This window comes from Bos grunniens, chromosome 25, assembly GCF_055505025.1.
Source record: "Bos grunniens cultivar Pamir isolate PY7600 chromosome 25, Bosgru_T2T1.0, whole genome shotgun sequence".
In the NCBI taxonomy this organism is placed as follows: domain Eukaryota; kingdom Metazoa; phylum Chordata; class Mammalia; order Artiodactyla; family Bovidae; genus Bos; species Bos grunniens.
Window position 1 is genome coordinate 40227832 of NC_141189.1, and position 8283 is coordinate 40236114.

The 8283-nt window shown below is 46.3% G+C and overlaps 1 long non-coding RNA gene across 1 annotated transcript; it reads left to right on the forward strand.

Annotated features, from left to right (window-relative positions):
* The first annotated feature begins 3977 nt into the window (after positions 1–3977).
* On the forward strand, positions 3978–7447 carry LOC147345539 (uncharacterized). Its single transcript, XR_015154877.1, has 2 exons — positions 3978–4693; positions 6506–7447. It is a non-coding gene; the product is annotated as an uncharacterized LOC147345539 (long non-coding RNA).
* The last annotated feature ends 836 nt before the right edge of the window (positions 7448–8283 follow it).

An 8283-nucleotide genomic window follows, 5' to 3' on the forward strand; every position in this document is an offset into this window, starting at 1 on the left:
TCTAGAACAGTCTTGGACTGCTCAAGTGTTCTTGTGTCTTCAGAAGCATCCTTGGTGGTAAGTGAAGGGGAAGTGAGATAGAGGAGTTTAATTGCTTTCCAATTCTGCCTCCTGGGTGTTTGCTTTTGTTTTTTACCTCCTCTTCCCTTAATAAGAAGTTTTAAAAACAAAACAAAAAAAACAAAGAGGTTTAAAAGCAAAACAAAACAAAAAACTATCATATGGATTTTTTTTTCTTTCCTGATCTTTTTTTTAAACTTTTTTTATTTTTTAACTTTACAATATTGTATTGGTTTTGCCACATATCAACATGAATCCGCCACAGATATACACATGTTCCCCATCCTGAACCCTTCTCCCTCCTCCTTATCATATGGATTTTATTTTAGGCCAGGACAGGAGGCTTGTGGAATCTTAGTTGCCCAGCCAAGCCCTCGTCAGTCAAAGTGCGGAGTCCTAACCACTGGACTGCCAGGGAATTCCCTGTGCAGATTTTGTACAGCAACTGTTAATAGCAGCCTACCTAATTAACGCTGGTAATAAAGATAGGAGACAAAAGGACCTAGAAGAGGTCCTTTCTCTAGCTGAGACAGTCTTCCTTAAGATGTCATGTTGTTTCTTTTCTGAAAGCAGAGAAATCCTGCAGAAGCCATTTAAAAATGTTTTCAATTGTGACTTTCCAGAATCTGCAGCAATTCTTTCACAGTGTGTTGAGAATGTTATCTAGGCTAAAATCAAGGAACTCAAGAAACAGACTGCTGAATCCACCCTCAAGGGGCTCACAGTATGGTAAGGAGTGAGGCATGGTATACTCTGCCTACAGGTACTTTCACAGTTTCCCAAAAATACATCCTAAGGGCCCTCCAGGAAACGCCATGATCTTTAATTCTGAAATGCATACCCATCCTGAAATCCTCTCTCAGCAGCATTAGGAACTGCTTCCAGTTCCTCCCTTGTGGTCCAGAGGTTAAGAATCCTCCTACCAACGCAGGGGACACGCGCTCAATCTCTGGTTCAGGAACTAAGATCCCACATGCCGCGGAGCAACTAAGTCACAACCACTGAGGCCTGTGTGTTGCAATAACTGAAGCGGACAGAAAGAGCCCCTGCGCTGCAAAGAAGGAAAGCTGCTGGCGGACTGTTCTTGGGGGTGGGGATGGGAGTAGGGTGGTGTCCACTGTGCTTCCAGCTGCAGCCGCAGAGTTCACATGTGAGGGTGCCCTCTACAGGATAGGTGAAATGCCACCTGAGTTTTGATATTGATCTATGGGTGAAGAAACTTGTCCTAAGGCTTTCCTGAGCAAACAGCCTTTCAGTCATTTTTCTTATTTCAACTATATTTTTAAAATTTTAGCTTCAGTTCTATATCTTCAGGGGAGTGATGGTATGAGACTTTATAGATTCTCGTTAAAAAGTCTGTGTTAATTTGATACCTGCCCTGTGTGTATGTTTCTGAGTGTGCGCCTACTTTGCAGGTAGGTCTGTGCAGTGCTTCCTTCCCTGGTGGCTCAGCAGTAAAGAATCCGCCTGCCAATGCAGGAGACTTGAGTTCGACTCCTGAGTTGGGAAGATCCCTCGGAGAAGGAAATGGCAACCCACTCCAGTATTCCTGCTTGGAGAATCCGTGGACAGAGGAGCCTGGCGGGCTACAGTCCATAGGATCACAGAGAGTCAAACACGACTTAGCCACTAAGCAACAAGAACAATGTGTTCATTACTGGCAAACTTCACGTACTACTTGAAAACTTCACACATTAGTTTCTCTATGGGCACAATCTGCTTTTTAAAAACCACTTTCCTAATCCTCTGCATTCCAGTTAAAAAATATTTCAGGTAATGAGATTTTTTACAGTTTTTACTATAAAAATAATGAGCAAAGTATGAAAGTCTGCCTCTAAGATTGAGCATGCTATTTTGCCTTTTAAGTTTTACACTGGAAATATATTCACGGAGTATGTTCCATGTGTCATAAACTGTTTACATCCTCAATGAAAACCACAAAAATGCATAGAGAACATTTTTAAAATGTAAAAAGCACAACCTCCTAATCCCAATTCTACTCTCAAGAGGTTGCCATATTATTTCTTGAATCTATCTTCAGATTTTCAAATTTTAAAAATTATTCTTCCTAGGACTTCCCTGGCGATCCAGTGGTTAATACTCCACACTTCCCCTGCAGGGGGCAAGGGTTGATCCCTGGTCAGGGAACTAAGATCCTGCATGCCACGCAGGCAAGAAAAAAAAAATTTTTCCCCTGTTATTTAAAAGCATGGGATTATACTATCACATCTCATGGTAAACGTGCTCTTCTCATTTAATAATATATTAATATATTGACCATCCTTGCACATTAGCACATGGAAATCCATCATACTTCAAGGGAGGCATGCTTGGTGGCTAAGTCATATTCAACTCTTTGCAACCCCATGGACTGTAGCCCTCCAGGCTCCTCTCTCCAGGCAACAATACTGGAGTCGGTTGCCATTTCCTCCTCGAGGGTATCTTCCCAACTCAGGGACTGAAACTGCATCTCCTGCATTGGCAGGCGAGTTCTTTGCCACTGCACCACCTGGGAAGTTCTCATTGTAACACATAGCAAACTAAATGACACACCCACAGGCACCATGACAGCTCCAAGGCTCACCAGAAAGGTCAAAAAGTGGGCGGTGGCCCCATTTCTGCAAATCTCCACGCCCTTTCAAGGGATGCAGTACAGCACATAGAACAGATTGTCCAAAATTACTACTAAGCCAGCCCCCAAGTGATAGTCATCTAAATTGTTTACAGTTTCTAACTAACTGGCAAGTGTAGCAGGCAGGGGAATGTTCCAGAAGAATGAGAATGATCTGAATAAGAAGATCCCCCCCACACCGCCATGCTAGTCTAGTTAACTAGAATTCAGTCTAGTTATGTTTATCTGAGACTAGGAAGTAGACTTCATGGCAAGGACTTCAAAAAAGAATGTTGGATCTAGAATTACAGCTAGACCATCAACCTGGGTGCTCCCTTTTTTACTTTTCTCCTGCAGTAGATTTGGATCAAAGGAAATATTTCTTGAAGGTAAAACAGTTAAAACGTAGGGGCTGCTCTAGCTGACATTGGGGAAGGGGTGTCTGTATCTAGAACCCCCTGCAGATTTCTGCAGGTGGACTTCAGAAAGTCCATGAAGCCCCTGAAGTGATATACGTAACTGTAGATGCATGTGCCTTTTTTTTTCTTCTTTCTTTCCTGAAAAACACAAACAAGAAAAACGAAAGGGAATTCCCGGGCAGTCCACTGGTTGGGACTCAGCGCTTTCACTACCAGACTGTGACTGTGAAGTTGCTCAGTCGTATCCGACTCTTTGCGATCCCATGGACTGTAGCCTACCAGGCTCCTCCGTCCATGGAATTTTCCAGGCAAGAATACTGGAGTGGGCTGCCATTTCCTTCTCCGTTTTCCTTCACTACCAGACCGGGGTTCAATTCCCAGTCGGGGAACTAAGACGCTGCAAGCCGCGCGGCGCGGCCAAAAAACCACTGCCCTAACGGTCCATGGCCATATGACTAGATTTTTCAAAAGGAATCACGATACAGACAAGTTTAAGAATCGCTACTAATCAGGATTAGTAGGGGCAGCATTTGAAAACCGAGAAGTCGGCAGTGCTGGTGCTGGGCTGAACAATCTATTTCACACCTCTTTCTAGGATTGGAAATTACCGTTTACACACCTCTCTCCTCCCCGGGTGATAAGCTCCTCGAGGCAGGGACGCTGCCTGCCTGTGACCACCTCGCCCCTGCCACTGGAAGAGGTACACAGCAGGCACTCAGTAAATACTTGCCGTAAACATGAGTGATCTACAGCACCATCAGGGGCGGAAAGACTGAGGACCTACAGATCCAGCGCAGCCCCGTGGCGCCGAAGCCCGCGAGTCCCCGGCCGCCGCCGGCCGAGCGAATTCCACTTGCCCGCGTAGCTCCCGGGATACCAGCCACTACGACCGCGCCTCCTCTGCGCACGGCAAGCGGCCGCTCAGGCGGGAAGCAGCTAGAGGCCACTGCGGCCGCCAATCTTCACCACGGCGGCCCAGCACCCGCTAAGAGACACGGCGCTGGAGGGCCCGCCCACCTGTCTTCCTATTGACTCCTCATACTCCCGGGGCCTCCTGGGGGATGTAGTTCCGAGCGTCTTGCGCACAAATGCGGGCGTTGCGAGGGCAGACCCAGCGGTGAGTCGCGCCTGTCGGGCCTTTCTCTGCCTCCAGTAGGCCCTGCGGGCTCCTGGCAGAGATGGTGTGCCCAGCGGATTTCAACCTCAGCGCCTGCCCGCCTGCTGTTGCCCTGCGGTGACACTTCCCCTTTATCCTCGGGCCATTCTTCCTCCAGACGAACCGCTCCTGCCGCAAGCGCGGAGTTTGGACCGAAGGGGTCCTGAAGGTGATGACAGTGCTGCAGCAGGAATCTCCTGTCCACATCCGTGGACACCGCCCACGGCGTGCTAGGCGTGAGAATGAAGCTAGGATTTCTTCCACGATGCCGGCGGCGCTTGCAAACATTATCTGGTTGACTTCCATTATCAACCTATTTGACAGATAGGAAAACAATTTCAGAGAAGTGGAATAATTTGCCCAGGTCACACAACTCCTAGATCTTGGAGTCCCATATTGCCTCACGACTCCGTGCAGCTTCCAAACTCATCAACATTTCAATGCAAGGTGAGGAGCAGGAATGAAATGACCAGAGCACCAAGAAGGAGGGGTCAGCTCTGCCAGTGATGAGGAGTGGGAGGTGGAAGCAGAGACAGAATTAGGTAAACCTAACCTCAAAGGATGCATGGAAGGGAAAGCAGTTGCCTTTGGCGGTTAGGGACTGTGTGCTCAAGGCCATCCTCCTAATAGGGGCCATATAAATACTGGTAGAACAAACAACAACATTTTTTCCAATTTTTTAAATTGTAAAATGTTTGGACCTCCCTGGTGGTCCAGTGGTTAAGACTCCATGCTTCCACTGCTGGGTTCACGAGTTCCATTCCTAGTGGGGGAACTAAGATCCTCCATTCCACATGCCCCCCATGGGGCAGGGGGGGCGGCATGCAAAATGTTTAAATACTTAAATAGTTAAAGAGTAAAATGAATACCCACTTACTCTCCATCTAGATTTAACAATCAAAATAAATAATGTGTATAGCACTTTAGGAGAAGGCAATGGCACCCCACTCCAGTACTCTTGCCTGGAAAATCCCATGGATGGAGGAGTCTGGTGGGCTGCAGTCCATGGGGTCGCTCAGAGTCGGACACGACTGAGCAAATTCACTTTTGCTTTCCACTTTCATGCACTGGAGAAGGAAATGGCAACCCACTCCAGTGTTCTTGCCTGGAGAATCCCAGGGACAGAGGAGCCTGGTGGGCTGCGGTCTATGGGTCACACAGAGTCAGACACGTCTGAAGTGACTTAGCATAGCATAGCATAGCACTTTATGGGGCTTCCCTGTGGCTCAGATGGTAAAGCTTCTACCTGCAGTGTAGGAGGCCCCTGTTTGATCCCTGGGTCTGGACGATCCCCTGGAGAAGGGAATGGCTACCCACTCCAGTATTCTTGCCTGGAGAATCCCAAGGACAGAGGAGCCTGCAAGGCTACAGTCCATGGGGTCACAAAAGAGTCAGACACAACTTAGCAACTAAAGAGCAAACACAGTACTTTATAACATATAAAGCCTCTGGTTTAAGGTTACCATAATGCAAATGAAGCTCTCATTTGGTGACCTATTCTGACACTCTTAATGCATTACCTGGGACAGGTCAAAACCACCCATCACACCCCACTTTGGAGAGTTGGCATCCTCTCCCACTTTTTCCACCCACTGAGGGAGTCAGAGGTTGTCCCAGAAGTTGGTTCACCCTCAGAGACAACACCCACTCCAGTGTTCTTGCCTGGAGAATCCCAGGGATGGGGGACCCTGGTGGGCTGCCATCTATGGGGTCGCACAGAGTCGGACACGACTGAAGTGACTTAGCAGCAGCAGCAGAGACAACAGCTACAATATGTTTCTCAGAGGGAAGTTCATTACCTGGAAACTCACTTTGAACTTGAATGGTTAGCCTCTCAAAGTCTCAGATTTCTCCCTTAAAATTCAATATACTGGTGGATGAGGGAGAGTTTGGGTCACAGTGGGATCCATTATTTTCAACTTCAGATTAACACAGGAACTCTTCCACAATCTTCCCAACAGGGCTTTCTATTCTCTTAATAATAGATATGTATTATGTTCAGATCCCCTGGAAAAGGGAATGGCTACCCACTCTAGTATTCTCTAATGGAGAATACCATGGACAGAAGAGCCTGGTGGGCCACAGTCCATGTGTCACAAAGAGTCAGACATGACTGACTGACTAACACTTTCACTTAATTATATTCAACGTCATAAACCTCTTTTATCATGAGGGTTGGGGAGACAGGATTGATATGTGCTTTGAAGCTAAACTAATTATGAAATGATTTTTTAACTTATCTTTTTTCTTATTATAAAGGTAATACATATTGATTTTAAAGGCCCCAAATGATGCAAACTTGAATATTGTCGAATGTGATACCCCTGATGACCAGGAATGGAGAAAAAGTCAGAGTGTCAGGGCTGACAGCACAGGTTGGACCCTTGGCAGCAGTTCCACTGGATCTAGATTTGTCATGTCCCCAAATAAGCACACAGACATGTATAGTCACAGATGTACAGAAAGAAGAGCTCATCAACACTCCATTTGTTAATCAAACATCTAAAATGCATCCTGAAGACTATAATGCTATTTTCACATTTCTTCATTAAAAAAAAAAAAAAATCACTGGGGACTTCCCTGGTGGTTCAGTGGTAAAGAATCTGCCTGACGATGCTGGAGACACGAGTTCAATTCCTGATCCAGGAAGATTCCCACATACTGCAGAGCAACTAAGCTCGTGTGCCACAACTATTGAGCCTGTGCTCTAGAGCCCGGGAGCCGCAAATACTGAGTCCATGTGCTGCAGCTACTGATGCTTGGGCGCCCTTGAGCCCGTGCTCCCTGACAAGAGAAGCCACTGTGTTGAAAAGTTGGCGCATCACAACTAGTGAGCAAGCCCCCGCTCTTTGCAACTAGAGAAAAGCCTGAGCAGCACCAAAGACCGAGCACAGGCAAAAGTAAATAAATAAATAAATAAATTTTTAAAAATATATCATTGGATGGGACTTCCCTGCTGGTCCAGTGGCTGGGACTCTGAGCTCCCAATGCAGGGTGCCTGAGTTCGAACCCTGGTCAGGGAACTAGACCCTACATGCCGCAACTGGGGATCCCGCACTTGGCAACGAAGATCCTGCGTGCCTCAACTAGGACCTGGGGTGGTCAAATAAATAAATATTAAAAAGGAAAAAAATAACTGGAACCGCAAAAAATGAAAGCATTGTGAGCCTCTCTTGACCTAGGAAAGCCTCAGCAGCAACAAAGCACTATCTTTCAATACCTCTCTGCCTCAGAATTGCTCCTGTTGCAAAAAGCGTCACTGAAATTGCAAAACATCCTGCTGTAGAGTGGAAAGTCCCACTTCCTACGAAGTTTAGTCATAGGTACCTTAGTCTTAGCTTAGAGGAGTTTCCTGGCCAGTCAGATCAGCGTCAGAGCTCCCAGGAACCGGAAGGATGCTTTGTGGCATTGCACAATTTCATCACTTCTGTGGAAGCAGTGGGAGACTGCCTTCCAGAATCTTGTGCAGGTCCTGGTCCCAGAAAAATCCCAGTTAAAACCCTTCTGGCCCAACCTGAGAATTTCACACATCTGATATTTGCACCATAAAGGTGCATTTGAGTTCATCCATTTTTTTAAGGGAAGATGTTGGGTTTGAGTCTTATTTTCTCACCAGGATCCAGAAAACCAGATGTTATCAGTTGTTAAATCCCAAACACTGAATAGTCTGTAAAATACAAAGCACATGGACCATCAATATAAATTCAACCAATTGAAACTCAAGGAAGCCTTGATCCCAGGTTGATCATACTCAGGGCTGTTTGTTCAGCCAGACATCAGAATGCTGTCACTGACCTGCTGGAATGATCAGCATGGCCCATTTTGAGCCTCATTGGTCAGCCGTAAAGGTGACATCCAGGGTTAATGATGAATAGTAAAATAAAGTATCGTTATTGGAGGGAGACAGTATTACAAAGTGGTTAATAGAGTGAGTTTGAACCCTGACTCTGGGGCAGGTCTCTAACCCACTAATCCCAGCTGTAGTGAATCCTGAATGAATCCTGCTCTGAAGGGATGCTGCACAGATTTTAGAGAAC